Raw genomic sequence first — 17,955 nt, 5'->3', positions numbered from 1 at the left:
GGGGTAACACAGGGCTTGGCTCCGAGATCAGAGTTGGGGGCACGCGGGGCTAGACACCGAGTCAGGGTGGGGAGTAACGCGAGGCCAGGCGCCGAGGTCAGGATGGGGGGGCACCGCGGGGCCAGGCACCGAGGTCAGGATGGGGGGGGGGGGGCACCGCGGGGCCAGCGCCGAGGTCAGGATGGGAGCACCGCGGAGCCAGGCGCCGAGGTCAGGATGGGGGCACCGCGGGGCCAGGCGCCGAAGTCAGGGTGGGGGGCACCGTGGGACCAGGCGCCGAGGTCAGGATGGGGGGGGGCACCGCGGGGCCAGGCGCCGATCAGGGTGGGGGGGGGGCACCGTGGGGCCAGGCGCCGAGGTCAGGGTGGGGAAGGGGCACCGCGGGGCCAGGCGCCGAGGTCAGGGTGGGGACACCGTGGGCCACCGAGGTCAGTGGGGGGGGGGGGGGCACCGCGGGGCCAGGCGCCGAGGTCAGGGTGGGGACACCGGGGCCAGGCGCCGAGTCAGGGTGGGGGGGGCCGCGGGGCCAGGCGCCGAGGTCAGGATGGGGCACCGCGGGCCAGGCGCCGAAGTCAGGATGGGGGCACGCGGGGCCAGGCGCCGAGTCAGGATGGGGGGGGGACGCGGGGCCAGGCGCCGAGGTCAGGATGGGACACCGCGGGGCCAGCGCCGAGTCAGGGTGGGGACACCGCGGGGCCAGGCGCCGAGTCAGGGTGGGGGCACGCGGGGCCAGGCGCCGAGTCAGGATGGGGGCACCGCGGGGCCAGGCGCCGAGGTCAGGATGGGGGCACCGCGGGGCCAGGCGCCGAGTCAGGTGGGGGCACGCGGGGCCAGGCGCCGAGGTCAGGTGGGGACACCGTGGGGCCAGGCGCCGAGTCAGGGTGGGGACACCGTGGGGCCAGGCGCCGAGGTCAGGGGGGGACACCGCGGGGCCAGGCTGAGGTCAGGGTGGGGGGCACCGCGGGCCAGGCACCGAGGTCAGGATGGGGGGGGGGGCACCGCGGGCCAGGCGCCGAGGTCAGGGTGGGGACACCGTGGGGCCAAGCTGCCACAGGCTGGGCAGCTCGGGAAGGGGAGCCTGGCACAGGAATGATGGGCTGGGGTGGAGCGGGGCCAGGGGCGGGGCCAGGGTGGCGAGAACTGAGGTCGAGGACGGCTCCGGTGGGACCAAACCTAAGCCGAGCTGGCTAGGGAGCGGTCAGAGGGACTCGAGGCTGGGTCAAACTGGGTGGGCCAGACCGCGACCAGGTCAGACTGGGCAACGTCAGACTGAGCAAGTCGGGAATGGGCTGTCCGGACCGGCTCAGGCTGACCCATACTTAACGAAAGGCTAAGATAAAGCGCCAGCTTATGTTATCCTTACCGAAATCCCCTGTCCTAGATCAAACGGACAAGACTGCGCCCGGTGCTGGAGCGCTGACACATTACATCCCTCGCGATTGGCGATGCCCCATGGAGAAAGCGTGTAGTATTTCTGATCATTGGCTACTGACACATGCGATGCAATCAGACACATATATTACACATCCGGTAGAGTAAAACAATCTTAGAAGCATAACGCGCTGTCAAAAGCAGTGCCTCACTGAACTGAAAGTTGGCGCTCCAACCAGTACAAGTGAGCAAAGTCAAAAGAATAAGCCTTTTCAAGCGTAGAAAGGCATAAAAAGCTGACGTCATACACTTTGCTCCCCTGGCTAGCGGGCAGACGTGTCAACGGCCAGACCACGTGACAGCCGAGCGCACTGGCAGTGGCCCGGTGGCAAGGCCCGCGGCGAATGCAGAACACTGGCAGGCGGCAGACGCCTGGCTTCTCACCCTGCGGTCCGACCTCCGGCGGCGTGCGCTGCTCCAGTCGCAGGTCCTGCGCCTTGTACAGCACGGCCGACAGGTTGTCCTCCGCGGCGGCGGTCATGTCGTCAGCCTGCCGTCCGCCCGCACGCCGCGCCGGCTCCTCTCGCGGCTCCGTGCCGACAGGGCCGGACCCGGCCGCCGTGACCTCCACCAGCTGATCGGCATTCGGATCCGGCCGGGCTGACAGACGGGCGCCAGGCGCGTGGCGCGACTGCTAATGGGCACTCGGCAGGGACGGCCGGCCGTCTGTTTGGCGGGCGCCAGAGGCGGACGGTCGGCCACTGGCGAGCACCAGATCTCTTGTTTGCGTTTCGTTGACTCGTTTTCGCCACAGACATCGTCCCGTGGTCGTTTCAACACGGCTTTGACATTTTGGAGCTGAGAACAGGTCCACTGTCTGGCAAGTTTAAATGCAAAACGTGCCTCGCTACATGTGGTATTTCATTTCTTGTGCAAGTCGAAAGCTATAAATTTCACTCGGACGCGCTGATGTCTACCGCCTGGGGTTCGCTGTTGACAGTGACACACTTACGCTCACGTAAATCGGTCCGACTACTGAGCGGATCTGCTTACGCGGCAGGTCTTTACAAAATGCGTCGTCTTGCGTCAGCCGGATGGGGATTCGCCACCTTGTCACTGCTACAGCAGTGTTCTTGTGGTCTGGTAAGGGGTACCAGCAGCAGCTGGCGCGATGTACCGGGCAGACGTCCGATCCCGATCAAATGGTGTTTGAGCGAGACCACCTTCCTGACGAACATGATCGAAACAACCCTCTGCACTCTGCACAGATGAATAGTGGGTGTCGTTGAGTATCATGGCCATGCACGGCCACAAGGCTCAAGGCTGTGATCTCAAGCTCTAATCCCCCCCCCCAAATCAATACCGAGATCAAAGCGCTTCTATCCTTCCGTCCTGGTCGATCTTGAGGGCAACTTGGACACTCGGCTTGAAACTTCCGGTCACAGGTTTTCTGAAGTTCAAGCACGTTACTCCACGGATAACTCAGTTGAAATGTTACAACAGCGCATCAGCCAGCATAACGATGTTATCAACGATCTGTCGGACGACAATTGCGAGCATCGCCACGCACTATAAGATATTATGCATCTTCTCGTCTGCTTCACTTAGTCAACCGCTTCATCAGACACCTGAGGGCTGCAAGTCCAGCATGGTTGCGATCTAAACACAGCAGTCCGTCTAAGAGCGAAGCCACGCAAGACCAAATAACGAAATCGACGGGGGGCTGACCGGGCCAAATGGACAACCCACCACACGCCTGCAACCACGGATATCCTTCTGCCACATCAGCGAATTTCGCTTAAGGCGGTCGTCAGAGTCAGACGCGGACTGCATCGTTGCACTTTATTCAATATACACGGTTAGAAAAAATCGCGCACCACGGCGCGCGCAGCCCGCCGTCGCCACGCGCACCGTCCAACAGACCAGGGGGACACGGAGAGACAGAGAGACCCGTCCTACTCGGTACACAGCGGGTCATATCACAGAGTGGCAGCCCCGGGGGACCGTGACCTTGTGACGTTCACCGGGACGCGGCGCGGCACAGTCGGGCGCCGCGCCGCTTCGGCGCCGCGCGCAAACGCGACATGAGCAAATGGTGTCGAGTACTCGCGTGCGGCGGCGGCGACGGCGGCGGCCGGTGAATCCGCACCCGGCCGGCGGTAGGACGCCGCGCCGGCCGACACGGGGAGTGGCGCCGGCGCCGGCGCGGGATCGCCTCGGCGAGCGTCCCCCCCCCCCCCACGCCGCCGACACGACCAACAGGGAACAAAACGATACACAGGCGTACATTTTGATCAGAATGCTTGAATCAATGACTAGCTTTCTCTCAAAATACTGGACACTAGAGAGCCCGCAGTCTATCCGGGGCCAGCCGGCCGGCGGGCGACGCGGGCCGCAGCGCCACTCGGCTGGCCCGACCTCAGGTCAGCGGCGCCGCCGCGCCCGCCGGCCACGCCCCCCCCCCCCCCCCCCCCGTCCAGCCACCACACAGACGCGCAACAGAATCCGAAGGTACAAATTATGTCGGGGAGCGGACAGACACCGGCCGTCCGACCGGCGGCGGGCGCCAGGCGACGGCGCCAGAAGACGGGCGAGCCGGCGGCGGGGCGCAACGTCACAATGGCACATTTCACGAGGTAACCCGGCGCCGCGGGTGTTTGAACTTGTTCTCTTGAGGTTGACGCGGCCGGCGCCGAGCCGCAGCGCCGGCAGACCCCGCCCGCTAACGGCTGGCTGAACACGGTTGATTGCGGCCTGGTGCGGGAACGGCCGGCGGTGCGGCTCGGGCGTGTAGAAGACGCGCCCGAACCTGTCCAGCGGCGGCCGGCCGCTGGAACTGGACACGGCGCCGCGTCAGCACGCATCGCGCAGATCAGCGCCGCCGCTCACACATGTTGAGCGCATCAGCAGGCGGGAGATGCACAAACTGACGACGCAGTCCCGACGCTGACATCGGTATTTGACGCACGTTGTGGCGGGCACAATCAATACTAGCGCTGCATTCTGAAATCAGCCTCGAAAACGGCCCGGCACTGCACCACGCGGACGCCCCTGCAGCCACCACACAGACAAAAGCCCCTCCCGAGAACAGTGATGAGTCCTGTGGACAGTGCAGCGCGCCGGCCGCTGACTGGTTCGCGGCTCGGGGCCGGGCGTGACGCAACCCGTGTGACTGAGCGGCGACGGCGTTTAGCGCACGGAGTTGGAGCCGGAGCCGCGGAACGCCTCCTGGCGGCCGCGTCATCAGCGGCGACGCCATCAGCGAGGACGAGTGGATTCCTGCGAACGGCGGCGACGCCAGCGTCACTGTCGGCTCCGACCCGGCAAACCAGCAGCCCGACCCGGCCGACCGGCCAGCGGTCCCGGCCCGACCCGGACCGACCGGCCAGCGGTCCCGGCCCCGGCCGTACCCGTGCCGAGCCGCGCGGGTGACACAGTCACACCGCTGTGTGGCCGTTCGAGCTACTCCGGGCCGCCGGGCGTGCGACCGCAGCACAGCGGGGTGGTCCGTGCGGCTCGGCGAACACGTCACTGTGGCTCAGTTCTGGTTCGCCACGCGACCAAAGCTGGCCGTTATGAGGCGTCGCAAAAACAAAGCGGAGCGCGGAAGCGGACCACGCGAGACGGTGTTGCCTAAAGACGGCTGGGATGCCGCGATCAGGCGACAGAAGAAGCGAATGATTCGAGTCCAGCCCACTCCTGACAGACATCCGTCTACAGACGTCATGACACGCGATACGCCTTTTTAAAAATAGTTTCGCATGCATGATAGACGTTCACGTTCCTTTACACCCCACCCGCATGCCCACAAGTTTCCCACAACAAGGAGCGCCAGTGACATGGAACCACCCACGCAGGACGGATCCACTTCCGACTAGCCGTCTATTCCTGCCGCCCGCCCCGGCCCGGCCGACACGTCATGCCGCTGCGCTGCAGCGCCGCTGGCCGGCCCACTCACCTCTGCTGCCCGTCAGGGCATGCGTTCAGCCCCCAAAAGCTGTACAGGCCCGAGCGCTCGGAGAATCGGCCGCGGGGTGCCCACGGCTCGGGCACAAACCTGCCCGTGCAGCGGAGGGCGCCGTCAGTCGGCGCAACGGAGCGGCGCGGCCAGGCGGCATGCAGCCAGAAGCGACACGCTCGCGCAACGCACACACGCACACAGAGAAAGGGGCCACGCCCTTCACGAGTGCCAGGCGGCCGATGCGGGCCTTGACGCGGGCCTCTGACGGGACGGCGCCACCAATAGAAACAGGTGAAAGCTTGAGGAGCCCGCGGAGATCATGGTGGAGCTGATCCAGAGCCGTCAAGCATAGAACAAATGCAGCGAAAATGTCAGCAAGAGTAGTCGCACTAGACCCCACTAACATAGCCCGTATTTCAGGTGGCCACATCTACGCCCTGCCCCGTGGAGGCGCGGTCCTGGGGCACACGGACAGCATGACAGCAGCGGCGGCGGCGGCGGCGGCTCTCTGCCGCGCTGTGGTTAGAGTCACACAAGACGGCAGCGCGCTGGCGACTACGGCAAGCGCCGACGGCTCTCTGTCAGGTGCATGGGTTAGACCGACCACGGGCCGGCCGAAGCTGAGGCTCGCCGCCACTGTCCACAGGCGGGTGTCGCTGGAGCGCGGCCACAGCGCGGTCTCTGACGACGTCCGTCGGCAAATAATGACGATTTGGATCATCAAGGACCAAAAACTGGACAAGGGACAGTACATTCTGAACACAAACGGGGATTTCGCTAATCGGTTGGTTGTCCGTTTCATGGTATCGCATGTCTTGTGCAGGGACCGATCATGGAAATCATGGTCGATGGTTCAGTAGCAGCGCAGGTGACGTTGACCCAGCTGGGTTTTAGCCCACGTCATATATGACGTGACATATACGGCCAACTGAGGTTTCTCGCTTTCCGTTGCAACCGAGCAACTTATACTACTGCTTATCAAAGAACAGTCGAACACGCTGCACACACATTCTTCTCATTTGCTTCTACTACAACGCTAGATCGGATATATGCCACGATCGAACAAGCCTACAATTTGCATACAATACTCTACAGGAATTGGAGAGAAGTGCCCGCAATCATCCTATGAAATCGATCAAACACTTGGCCACGCCCAGGGAGGACGTACCAAGCTCGTCCTCTCTCTCTCTCTCTCTCTCTCTCCTTCTCTCTTCTCTCTCTCTCTCTTCTCTTCTATCCTCTCTCTCTCTCTCTCTCTCCTCTCTCTCTCTCTAGTATCTCTTCTTCTCTCCTTTATCTGCTCTCTCTATCGTCTCTCTCTCTCTTCTCTCTCTCTCCTCTCTCTCTTTTCTCTCTCTCTCTCTCTACTCTCCTGCTCGTCCTCTCTCTTCTCTCTCTCTCTCCTCGATCTCTCTCTCTCTCTCCTATCTCTCTCTCGCTCTCTCTCTCTCTTTCTCTCCTCTCGCTCTCTCTCTCTCTCTCTCTCTCTCTCTCTCTCTCACCTCTCTCTCTCTCTCTCTCCTCGCTCTCTCTCTTCTCTCTCTCTCTTCTCTCTCTCTTCTCTCTCTCTCTCTCTCTATCTCTCTCTCTCTCTCTCTCCTATTCTCTCTCTCTCTCTCCTCTCTCTCTCCTCTATCTCTCCTCTCTCTTCTCTCTCTCTCTTCCTCTCTCTCTCACACACACACACGCTCTCTCCACACGCTCTCTCACACACGCTCTCTCACACACGCTCTCTCACACACGCTCTCTCACACCGCTCTCTCACACACGCTCTCTCACACACGCTCTCTCACACACCCGCCCTCTCACACACGCTCTCTCACACGCTCTCTCACACACGCTCTCTCACAACACGCTCTCACACACGCTCTCTGACACACGCTCTCACACGCGCTTCTCCACACACGCTCTCTGACACACGCTCTATGACACACGCTCTCTGACACACGCTCTCTGACACAACGCTCTCTCACACTCTCTCTCTCCCTTTCTGTATAAGCGCTTTTCGATTGTACTGCTACCACATGCTCTAAATCTCTCTTAAATAATGGATATTTTATAACAACAGACATCCACAATTGTTTAACCGCGCTGCTGGTCAAGCAAATAAGCATTTGGTCATTCTTGACAGCTTTCCAGGCCGCCACTGTCGCCTATCTGACAACACACAAACCTCTGGCAAACGGGCTGCTATGTCTGCACACATTGCACGCTCGGCTCCATATCCGAGCCCAGCGCGCTGAGCCGCCACCCGCCAATGCTCTTGGGCGACACGGGAGAAATGCGTCTACCCCCAGCGGTCCTGAGTGTGGGGACGGGGCGATGTTTCCCTGTGTCACGTGACATTGTTCTGCGTAATCGTGCACTATCTGCCGCAACGGCCTGTTCGTGTGTGTCATGCGATTTACAAGCCTGTTGACCGTGTTCCCTGCTCTTTTTCACCATGTAGCCGTTGCGACCAGTCGTAACGGTAACGCTCCTCGTGTTGCCCGTACAGCCCAAACGCAACTCACCTCATCCACCTCAACCGCCACGGCACTAACATCACACGCCACGTTGTGACCAGTCGCCAACGGTAACGCTCCTCGTGTTGCCCGTACAGCCCAAACGCAACTCACCTCATCCACCTCAACCGCCACAGCACTAACATCACACGCCAAACACCCACACCGCCACACCGCATCCACGCCAACAGCAAAAACCACCGCCCTGTCCACACAAAGCCCACCGCCCGCCACACCACACTGGAGCACCGAGCAGACGCCGCACCGGCCTCCCCCCACCGACCAGCGGCGGCCGGCCGGCCGGCCGGCGGCGCCGGGCGCGGCGACGGAGCCGGGCTCGCGCCGGGGCCGGGGCGTTACCGGGCGGCCGCAGGACGGCGGCGGCGGACACACGGCCGGCCGCTAGCTGGGGCAGCAGCACGTCCACACGGACAGCGACCCACTGGGCGGCTTCACACGCAACGGCGGCACAGGGGTCCACCGGCTGGCGGCGGTCGGCTGGCGCGCCCGGCGCCCGTGCGTCGCCGCCTCCGCTTACGGTACGCTGGACAGCCGGCGGCCAGCGGCAACGGCAGCGGCGCTACCACTTACGCAGCGACGATGGGCTTTTTTCGGAACAAAGATCCATGTGAAACAATGTTGGCAGGGATGGTTTGTACGCAGTGTTCCAAATGCATACTGACTAGTGTCTGGATATGCGTTTAGGTTGTCCAGCGCCTCTGATAGTGTACCTCCACATACAGGATAATATATCCGATCAACAACCTAACTGCATTAATTGGACACAAAGTTCACCACGGCTACGACCGAAGAGCGCTGAATAAGTTTGTTTGCCTATCATCAAACCTGTAAGATGGGGGGGGGGGAGGTGGTAGCGATTGCATCCTTCGAGGAGTAGCCGCATCCGCTACTTCATCGATAGCGAGCCGATGACGTCACCGATAACACAGCCCTCTGACGACATGGGTGGACCGCGCGCGTGTCGTTCGAGCGGCGGCCATCGCGGACAAGTGTCCATCCGGTCAGCGTACCGGGCTGCCACCGCTGTACCGGGTGCCCAGCGGTTGCCAGCGTGCGCTCAGTGGTCCGCACACAGCCTTCATAACATTCTGCACAACACACTGGGACTTGTGTCGCGACTCTAAGGCTGACGACGCAGAACTACCCAGCTATTGCCCCGCCGCAGATGCTCAGGATCTCGTCGACAGGACACTTTCACTGTACTAAACGATTTAGTCCCAGCGTTTGTTTTAGTTAATGCATCCACTCCACTACCTACACCCGGCCACCCCCCCCCACAGGACGCAGTTATTGCGGTGCAGCTCGTCGTTCGCGGCGTCTCCCCTACCGCGGCGCGCGCTGAACACACTGCCACCTACCGGAGTTCTGCGAAGGAGGCGGCGGCCCCAGCTGCGGCCACACACGAGCCACGCACGGCATTTACCTGGCCGGCCGCTGCATCCCGGTTAATGGCGCCAGCCTCGACCCCGTCGACCCTCCGACGACTCCGGTCTCGCCGCCCCCGCCCAGGGCCGCAGGCCCACCACCGACCTCTCCGGCTCCGGGGTGCGCCGTCGGCTGTGGAAGGGGTGGTGCGGCGAGGCAGGCGGCGGTGGTGCGGCGCCGTGTCGTCGGCGTCTTGATGGCCGCTCGTCTGCGCCTGCACGTCTGAACGGCCGACGCCGGCTACTCAGCACGACACACAGACAAGGGCCGGCGGAGGACAGTCAGCACGACACACGCAGACACAGAAAACGGCGGCGGCGCCGGTCAGCACGGCACACAGACAACGGCCGGCGGCGGCCAGTAAGCACGACACACACAGACACAGACAACGGCCGGCGGCGGCCGGTCAGCACGGCACACAGACAACGGCCGGCGGCGGCCAGTCAGCACGACACGCAGACACAGACAACGGCCAGCGGCGGCCAGTCAGCACGGCACACAGACAGACAACGGCCGACGGCGGCCAGTCAGCACGGCACATAGACAACGGCCGGCGGCGGCCAGTCAGCACGACACACAGACACAGACAACGGCCAGCGGCGGCCAGTCAGCACGGCACACAGACCAACGGCCGGCGGCGGCCAGTCAGCACGACACACGCAGAACAGACAAGACCGGCAGCGGTCAGCCAGTACGGCACACACAGACACAGACACGGGACGGCGGCGGCCAGTCCAGTACGGACATACAGACGACAGACCAGCAGCGGCCTGCCAGTAAGGCACACAAAGACACAACACACGGCCGGCGGCGGTCAGTCGTTAGGACACACACACGCACAGACTACGTCCGGGGGCGGACCCGGGGATGTCTGTGCTGTGCTGGGGTGCGCACGGTCCGTGACTTTGTGCGAATGTGCTGAGTTAAGCGTGTTGGGCGAAATAAATATGACACCGCAGGACACACCGCCTGCATAGTTTTGTTACATTATATTTGTTAGCTCGAAATCTACCCACGAGGTGGCTTTTTAGGTCTTCGGCTCGTTACAACTTTCGTTAGGTTCGGCTCGTTACAACATATTAATAAAAACTATAAAAGACGATACTACGAAATACACCGTAAAATGCAATATAACGAAATGCACCCTAAAATGCGATATTACGTATAACACTACATGAACATATAGTGCTTTAAAATGCGATGCACAAAATACGACCATAACAAAATACGATGCTATAGATGCGTACGAGGCCGAACAATGAATCCAAAAGATGCTATAAATGACAACAAATGTGCCGAACCATAGCATCGGCGAGACGAGCCAGTGGGCAAACGAGGGATCGTGATGTGAACAAATTTTGTTCGAACCCCACAGGCGCAAACTTCTTCATTGCTGACGTGTTCCATAACCACGGGAGTCACACATGACGCGCCTCACTTAAGATTTGACCCATGCACCAAGGCACTAAACACTCATCCTAAATCGCATCTCTTCGTACGTACGCATCTAATCGTGCCTAACTCATCATAAACAACAAGATGGGTGATCCTTATCACAAACAGGAGGACACTAACAATCTATTAATACAGCACGGCCGTCTATACTGACACCAAAGCCCAGGACGTATGAGTAAGCTTCACACGCTGTTATCGTGAGCCCGCAGGTGGGCTCACGCTGGTCCTGCGCACACTCCAGCGGATAGCTGATGAGCCAATGTGGCACGCAGCCCGCCCCTTGCAGCGGTTCGGACAGATCGCGCAGCCCCGTGATCTGGCCGCGCGGTACATAGAACACGCGCGCGCACGCACGCACACCCACCCACGCTGCATGACATGAACGGCGGCACGGCTCGCAGCGCGACAGCGCTCTTTGCGCTGCCAAGATCCGCCCAGAGTCGGACGCCACCGGTGCCGCGGGAGCGCCGGACCCCGCCGGCCGGGCCCAGCCGGCAGCCCGCGCGCGCACTCACCTCTGAACCAGGAGGAGACGTCCACGCGCATGCGCTCCGACTTGCGGATGAAGTCGTGCTCAATGAGCCGCTTGTACTTGGGCCGGTGCTTGTAGTCTTTGGTGAGGCAGTCCTTGACGAAGCGGCGCAGCTCGGGACTGAAGCCGCGCCCCTCCGGCAGCAGCGGCGCGTCATTCTTCAGCACCTGAGCACCGCCAAGCCGGCCGTCAGCGTTGAACACGGACTCACGGTGGCGATCTGTGCCCGGCGCATCAAGGCACGCGCCCCGGCACAGAAAACAATAACACGGTCACAATTTTCTATGTGTTTCTTGGAATGGCCAACTGTCCGTTGCTGCTGATACTGCCAACAGCTAGTGACTTGTGTTTGCGCGAGGAACGGAAATTCACCCACTACATCGAGAACTATACAACCCGCACGGACTTTACGTCTGATGCCTTTAGGTACCAAACAAAGCAACGTAATGTCTTAAGAGGCTCTCATTAACAATGTTCTGTAATGAGAGCCTCTGGCTGGTCGCCTCTCAGTGCTAGAGGCGATCACCAACTCTCACATTTCCCCACACTTCCAATCCCAATCAGTCAGCAAACAAGACAACAGGACAGCGGCGGTGTTTGTGATGTGTCGAGCAATACAAAAACAACATTCGTCATATCAAATGCAGTGTGAGTGCCATTCTACCCCAACCGAAGCTAGATGCTTGCAAGTGGCACTACCGACTAGAGTTGCATCTAGCACCTTCCGACCATCCGCCAACCGAAGCCAGGCTTGCGCTGTGGTCACATGCCCGTCGCTCCGTATTTTGGTTGGTAGCCACTGGCTGTCGCCCTGCGCCGAAAAAGGCGGATGACCAATGATTCTCCGCCGCACAGCCGCGCGGCACCTGCCGCACCAGGCGAGCTGTGCGCCGGCTGCGCGCCGGCAGCGCACACCCACCTTAGTGAGCGCCTCGAACTCGGACTTGCAGTCGGCGTACGGCAGGAATGCCGGTGGCCAGCTCCACCAGCGTGATTGCCCAGCGACCAGACGTCGGCCGCGGATGGATGTCGTAGTCGGGCCTGTCAGGATTCGGCGGCTCCGATGCGCTCCGGCTGGCGGCCACAGGCAGACGGGGTCACAAGGCCGCCCCGGAAGGTCACGCGGGGGTGACAGGGTCACACGGCAGCCCCGGGAGGTCACGTGGGGTTGACGGCGGTCACAAGGCCGCCCCCGGGAGTAACGTGGGGTGACGGGGACGACACAGGCTGTGACACAAAGCCCCGAGGTCCATTCGGCGGCAGCCGGCAACGGGCAGACGGTGGTCACAAGGCCGCCCTGGAAAGTCACGTGGGGTGACGGTGACGACACAGGCTGTGGTCTACAGAGCGCCCGAGGTCACACTGAAGCTGCCCAGTGGACGTCCGACCTGATGGCCACACGTCTGAGGTCGCAGCAGCCAGTCAGGAAGCCGCGCACGTGACAGCCACATCGCCTCCGATGTCATTCAACACGTAACGCAGGAATCACACCACATAACTGGTCGCTTTGCTTAGTTTTGTGCGCATCGTTTGGACGAATAACGATCAGTTTACTCAAACTCGATAAAAGCGATGAGCAAAATCCATCACCACCGCTTGCATCGGCAAATCCACCGGAAAATCGTTCATGTTCGACAAAAATTATGCAAGCTTGATGCTTCAGAGAGCATAACACTAAGTTCATCATCACATCATAGCATCACCTAAGTTCCGTCGTGTTCATGCTTTCTAGGCAAATGTCTTGACTGAATCATTTCATAAATCACTCAATACAATACATATCTCACAACCATTAAAATACCTCACTCTTCCCATTTATCTAAGAGGTCTCTGAAATATCAAAATGCTTATAATTTGCCTTGGTTGTAACTTGGAGCCTTGGGAGAGATCATCCACTGGGCCTGCGTGCTACCTCAACATCAAATCCTCCTAAACTATTCTGTCTATCCCAAAACCTTCAGCAACGTACTGGCAACCATCACAGACACGGGTATTGATGTGTGTCCTTTTGCGTGGGTCGCTGCCCCCCCCCCCCCCCCACCCCTCTCCCATGTCCGACTTGCCCCGCCCCAACGATGAATTTGCTCCACCCAACTTTCTGGAAGCTTGGTGTAAGCAGAACATTCAAAAGGGGAGCTCAAACTTATATGCATGTTGAAGAAAGTTCAGAAAAGCTGTTTCACAGCCAAAACAAAGACAATAAAAACCGCGATGTCCTGTCAAGTACAGCTGATTGAGCTGGTGCTTAAAGATCACCACGTTTATGCCCTATTTCTTTGATTGTTTTCTGTTAACCTGAATGCTGCATGATTTTTATAAAAAAAACTTCATGTCTTGTCGAGTCCGGTCTAGATTTATTGCAGGACATTATTCAGCGATGTTTCAACTTCCACAGCCTACGATAATTTGCGTTATTCCGTCACGCCGTCTTATCCGAGGCTATAGAAAAGAACACGGCTAGGTATTACCAATGGATCGTCGTTCAATGAAAACAACCCGATCGCACATCGGCAAACCAAAACTTGACGAATCCACCAGCCGTTCACATTCTGAAGCATACCTGACATGTGTCAGCCTCTACTTCGACGTAAATTTGCAATGGAACGGTTTCATGAGCCCGACGACACCCGCTGACTCAACCGATAGCGATAATAATTCAACAACGATCTGAATCTAATCGAACAGCATACAACTAGTACCGACCGCAAAATCTCGTTGACACCAAACTCCTGCTATTTCTGATAAGCTCTTTTTCCGCCAGTTTCAAACGACAGTCGCATCGACCCACCCAACCCCACCCCGCTATCGGTCCGCGTTATAAAAACGGCGAACCAAGGCAAGGGTTACGCATTGTAAGACTTGAATTCATCACACTTGGATATTTATTTTCTATTCTGCGAACTTCCTATCGGATGCCGGGGGGTCTATGTGGTATACCTATCGAATACTGTCAAAAGCCCAATATACCCGATGTTTCTTTGTGAAATGGACACGAAATCTCCAACCGCACACACGAATGAACAGAACACCGATCGTAACGTACCTCTATTAGTCCTAATTGGCCTTCTCGTCCTAAGCCTCGCGGTTCGTAATCCTTCCTCTGCACTTGCCTCATGCGCTGAAAAACTACCCATCAGCGCGGGTTTGGCGCCTCTTGCTTGTCTGCCATATTCGGCTCCGCATGAAAATCCGCTGACGACGCGAGCAGTGGCACCGCCCCACGCCATGCAATAGCCAATCACGCGCCGGGGAGCCCGGAGCGCGGAGACGTCTCCGTGGCAACCGCGAGAAAAGCGGGAAACTTCCACCCATCGCGTGGCCGTCTGTGAGGGCTCCCGGGAAATGCACCCGGGGCATCTCAGCCCGACTCCGGCAGGCGGAGACGCACAGGTAGGCAACGTTGGCACGGATGTGATGTACATGACATTATGTAGTGAGAGCACAGATGAAGCCAGACCCAGTTGGAGTGTGGGTGAGAACGGATGGGTTGGTGGATATTGGAGAAAATAGTTTGAAACGGTTTGTGGGACGATGGAAATTAATGTGACGTGTGCGTGTCTGGTTCTTCTAGCTAAGTGTGAATCATAATTGCGAGGCTTTTCACGGAGTTTCGCGGGTTCATGACACGAAATCCGGAGCACTTTTGCCAGAGTTGAATTATCGGACATGTTTCATTTTTCTGGCATGAAATCCGGAGCACTTTTACCAGGGTTGAATTATCGGACAAAGTGCTAAAATTCTAACACTGATCTGATCTGATCTGATCTGATCTGATCCAACCCTGACCCAATCTGGCCAGATCAGAGCCGACCCCGCCGGGCCGGGGCAGGCCTCGACTCACGGCCATGTACGCTGCAGAGCCGGCGGTGCGCGTCTTGGCCTTGGAGTCGACCAGCCGGCCCGAGATGCCGAAGTCGCACAGCTTCACCTGGCCGGTCTCGTCCAGCAGGATGTTGGACGGCTTCACGTCCCGGTGTATGACACCGTGCTTGTCCTTCAGGTATTGCAGCGCCTTCACCGTCTGCCGGGCGGTGCCAGGGACGGCGTCAGGGGCGATATCCGGGAGGGGGTCGGGGTCATGGCAAGGTCAGGGGCCGGATCGGGGAAGGGTCAGGGGCAGAGTCGGGACAGAGTCAAAGGCAAGGAGGGAAGGGTCACGGGCGAGGTCGTGGCAGGGTCAGGGCCAGGAGTGAGGTTGGGGCAGGGTCAGGGGTGGATTCCGGGCAGGTTCAGCTGGGTCGGCTTTGGGTCAGGGGTGGGGTCGAGGTGGGGTCAGGCGCCGGTCGGGTTTGGGTCAGGTTCGAGGTCGGAGCAGGGTCAGAGATGGAATCACAGTGGGGTCCGATGCGGGCGTGAGAACGAGGACGGGGGCGGGACGGGGGCGGGACGGGGCGGGGCATGGTCCGCCCGCGGGAGGAATAAGACCAGGGTAAGGACGAAATCGGGTGCGGTGTCGTTACAGAGTCAGAACCAAGGCAAGGGTCAGGGGCAGGGTCACGGCGAGCTTGGGATAGGGTCAGCGTGGGCCTGGGTCAGGGTCAGGGCGGTCACACGGGCGGCAGTAGCGACAACGTGCGCCGGCGGCCCGGCCCCGCACAGCCGGGGTATGACGATAACTTGCGCTCAAGCGCGCTTAAGCCGCCCCTTTGTCTATCACCAGCCCAGCAGGGTACACAATCACTCGCCACCTGGCGCAACGTCCGGACCCCGCGCTGCAGCGGATGTGACGCGATACCGCTCGCGGTCCCGTAATCTCAGCGCTATCTCGGCGTGCCACCGCTCGGCCACTCATCATGGCAAGGACGTCGCAAAGCCGGGCCGAGCAGCAGCTATCTGTGAGCCCGGTATTCCGGCAGGTGACGCGCCCGGGGGGAGGCCCCGGCCGCCGCCGCTCTCACCGAGACGGTGATCTTGCCCAGTATCGGCTCCGGGATGGGCTTGTTGCCCATCTTCTTGAGCAGCTTGTCCAGGCAGGTGGCCATCAGCTCCATGCAGATCCAGACGTCGGCGTCGGTGACGAAGCAGCCCAGGCACTGCACGATGTACGGGCAGTCGTGCGACTTGAGCACCACGTCCAGGTCCATAATGATCCGCTTGTTCTCCTCCGGATTGCCGCTGCGCGCGCATTTGCTGTCGGTGGGAAGTTGTTGCCTGGTCAGCCGGAGATCGGGGGGGGGGGGGGGAGGGGTGCCGGCGCAGCCACCCGACACTAGCCATGTACTAGTCACGCGGTAAATGCACCAACCATTTCTGCTTTCTGTCAGCACTTATTGTGTCCTAACCAATTTGAAGCACACATGATGGCTGAAACGGGCCAGCTTTTATCAAATAGTCTGATCAAATACTACAAACTAATTGTCAGACTATCAAATTTAAAAAGTGAACCCATGAACCCAGTGCTGAGTAGATATAATAAATTTTACATTTAAGCGGACCTACTGTTGGTAACATGACAAAGCAAGGGCACCTTAGTTACCTTCACTGCTAACACCTTCCCACTGGGTTTGTGAACCATTTTCACCACGTGACCGCAGCTACCCGTTCCTAGTTCGCCCACGTGCTGCAGATCCTCCGGTGACGCTTTGAACCTCTGAAAAGTGGGCAGGTGGAATGAGTACACTGATGATATCCTGCATGCCCAGCAACTCTTGTGCACTCATCAGCACTACACAAATGTCTACAGCCTACAATATCCGCATACAGTGCGAATTTGGAAAAAGCTGTTGAAGTGAACAAGGACGTCTGCACAAAATTCAAGGAAAACACTGTGAATGATGCAGTGTTCCTAAGCCATACTCCTGTAGTGAGGTTTTGCATGAGAAACAATAAAAAAACACGAGTAAATCAGAATACTTAACATCTCTATGATTTCGTCTTAGGCTGGAGGTCGACAGTGAAGGTGATAATTTGGGCTATACAGCGCGACTGCCCTGGTCACATGACTCCCATCCAACTAGTGTGAAGACGGTAAATGAGGCACCTGCTACCCACCACCAATGGCCCAGAGAGGAGTGCACAACTGGAGCCAATACAAACACAGAGGACCACACAGTTCCAGTCACCCCGTCTGTTCCCCACTCCCATCGGCCGGAGCAGGCCACGCGGGCCTCGTCCCGGAGACGCCCCCTCCGCCGGGCCGTACCACGCCGTCGATGGTCAGGATGCCTGTCATCTGCATGATCTCGCGCATCTTGGTTTGTATCTCGGAGCTATTGACGCGCCGGAAGGGAGTGGCCGGGAACTGCAGGTTGCGCGGCCGCCGCTGCTCGTCGCCGCCGCCGCCCGAGAAGTCGCTGATTGGCACTGCAACACAGCAAGGGAGGGGTGGGCAAAGTCTGCAGACTGCACACTGAGAGCCCACCATGACTGAGAAGTCGCTGATCAGTACGCAGCATAGGGAGGGAGGGGGGCAAGGTTAACAGACTGCACACTGAGGGCCCACCATGACCAAGAAGCTAATGATCGCTGCACTGCTGGGGGCAGGGGGGGGGGGGGGGAGGCATGGTCAGCAGACTGCACACAAACGCACTGCACACCAGCAGACAGCCAGTTATGATATTTGTGCCTACCAGTGGTGTCATATCATTACACAGTTGGATGACTGTTGATGTCATCTAAGGATTAGGTGGCAGCGATGAAGGTGTTGGTATGTGATTTAATTAAAAATAAGTTCATGTACATAAATA

The 17,955-nt window shown here is 59.3% G+C and overlaps 1 pseudogene; it reads right to left on the bottom strand.

Moving 5' to 3' along the window:
• Positions 1 to 1,815: 1,815 nt before the first annotated feature.
• LOC119089705 (dual specificity mitogen-activated protein kinase kinase 7-like) overlaps positions 1,816 to 17,955 on the bottom strand; it is an 18,715-nt pseudogene continuing 2,575 nt past the window's right edge.

The sequence above is a fragment of the Pollicipes pollicipes genome, unplaced genomic scaffold (assembly GCF_011947565.3).
Source record: "Pollicipes pollicipes isolate AB1234 unplaced genomic scaffold, Ppol_2.1 Scaffold_1108;HRSCAF=1285_pilon_pilon_pilon, whole genome shotgun sequence".
NCBI classification, from domain to species: Eukaryota; Metazoa; Arthropoda; class Thecostraca; order Pollicipedomorpha; family Pollicipedidae; genus Pollicipes; species Pollicipes pollicipes.
This window is presented reverse-complemented; position numbering and strand designations above follow the sequence as displayed.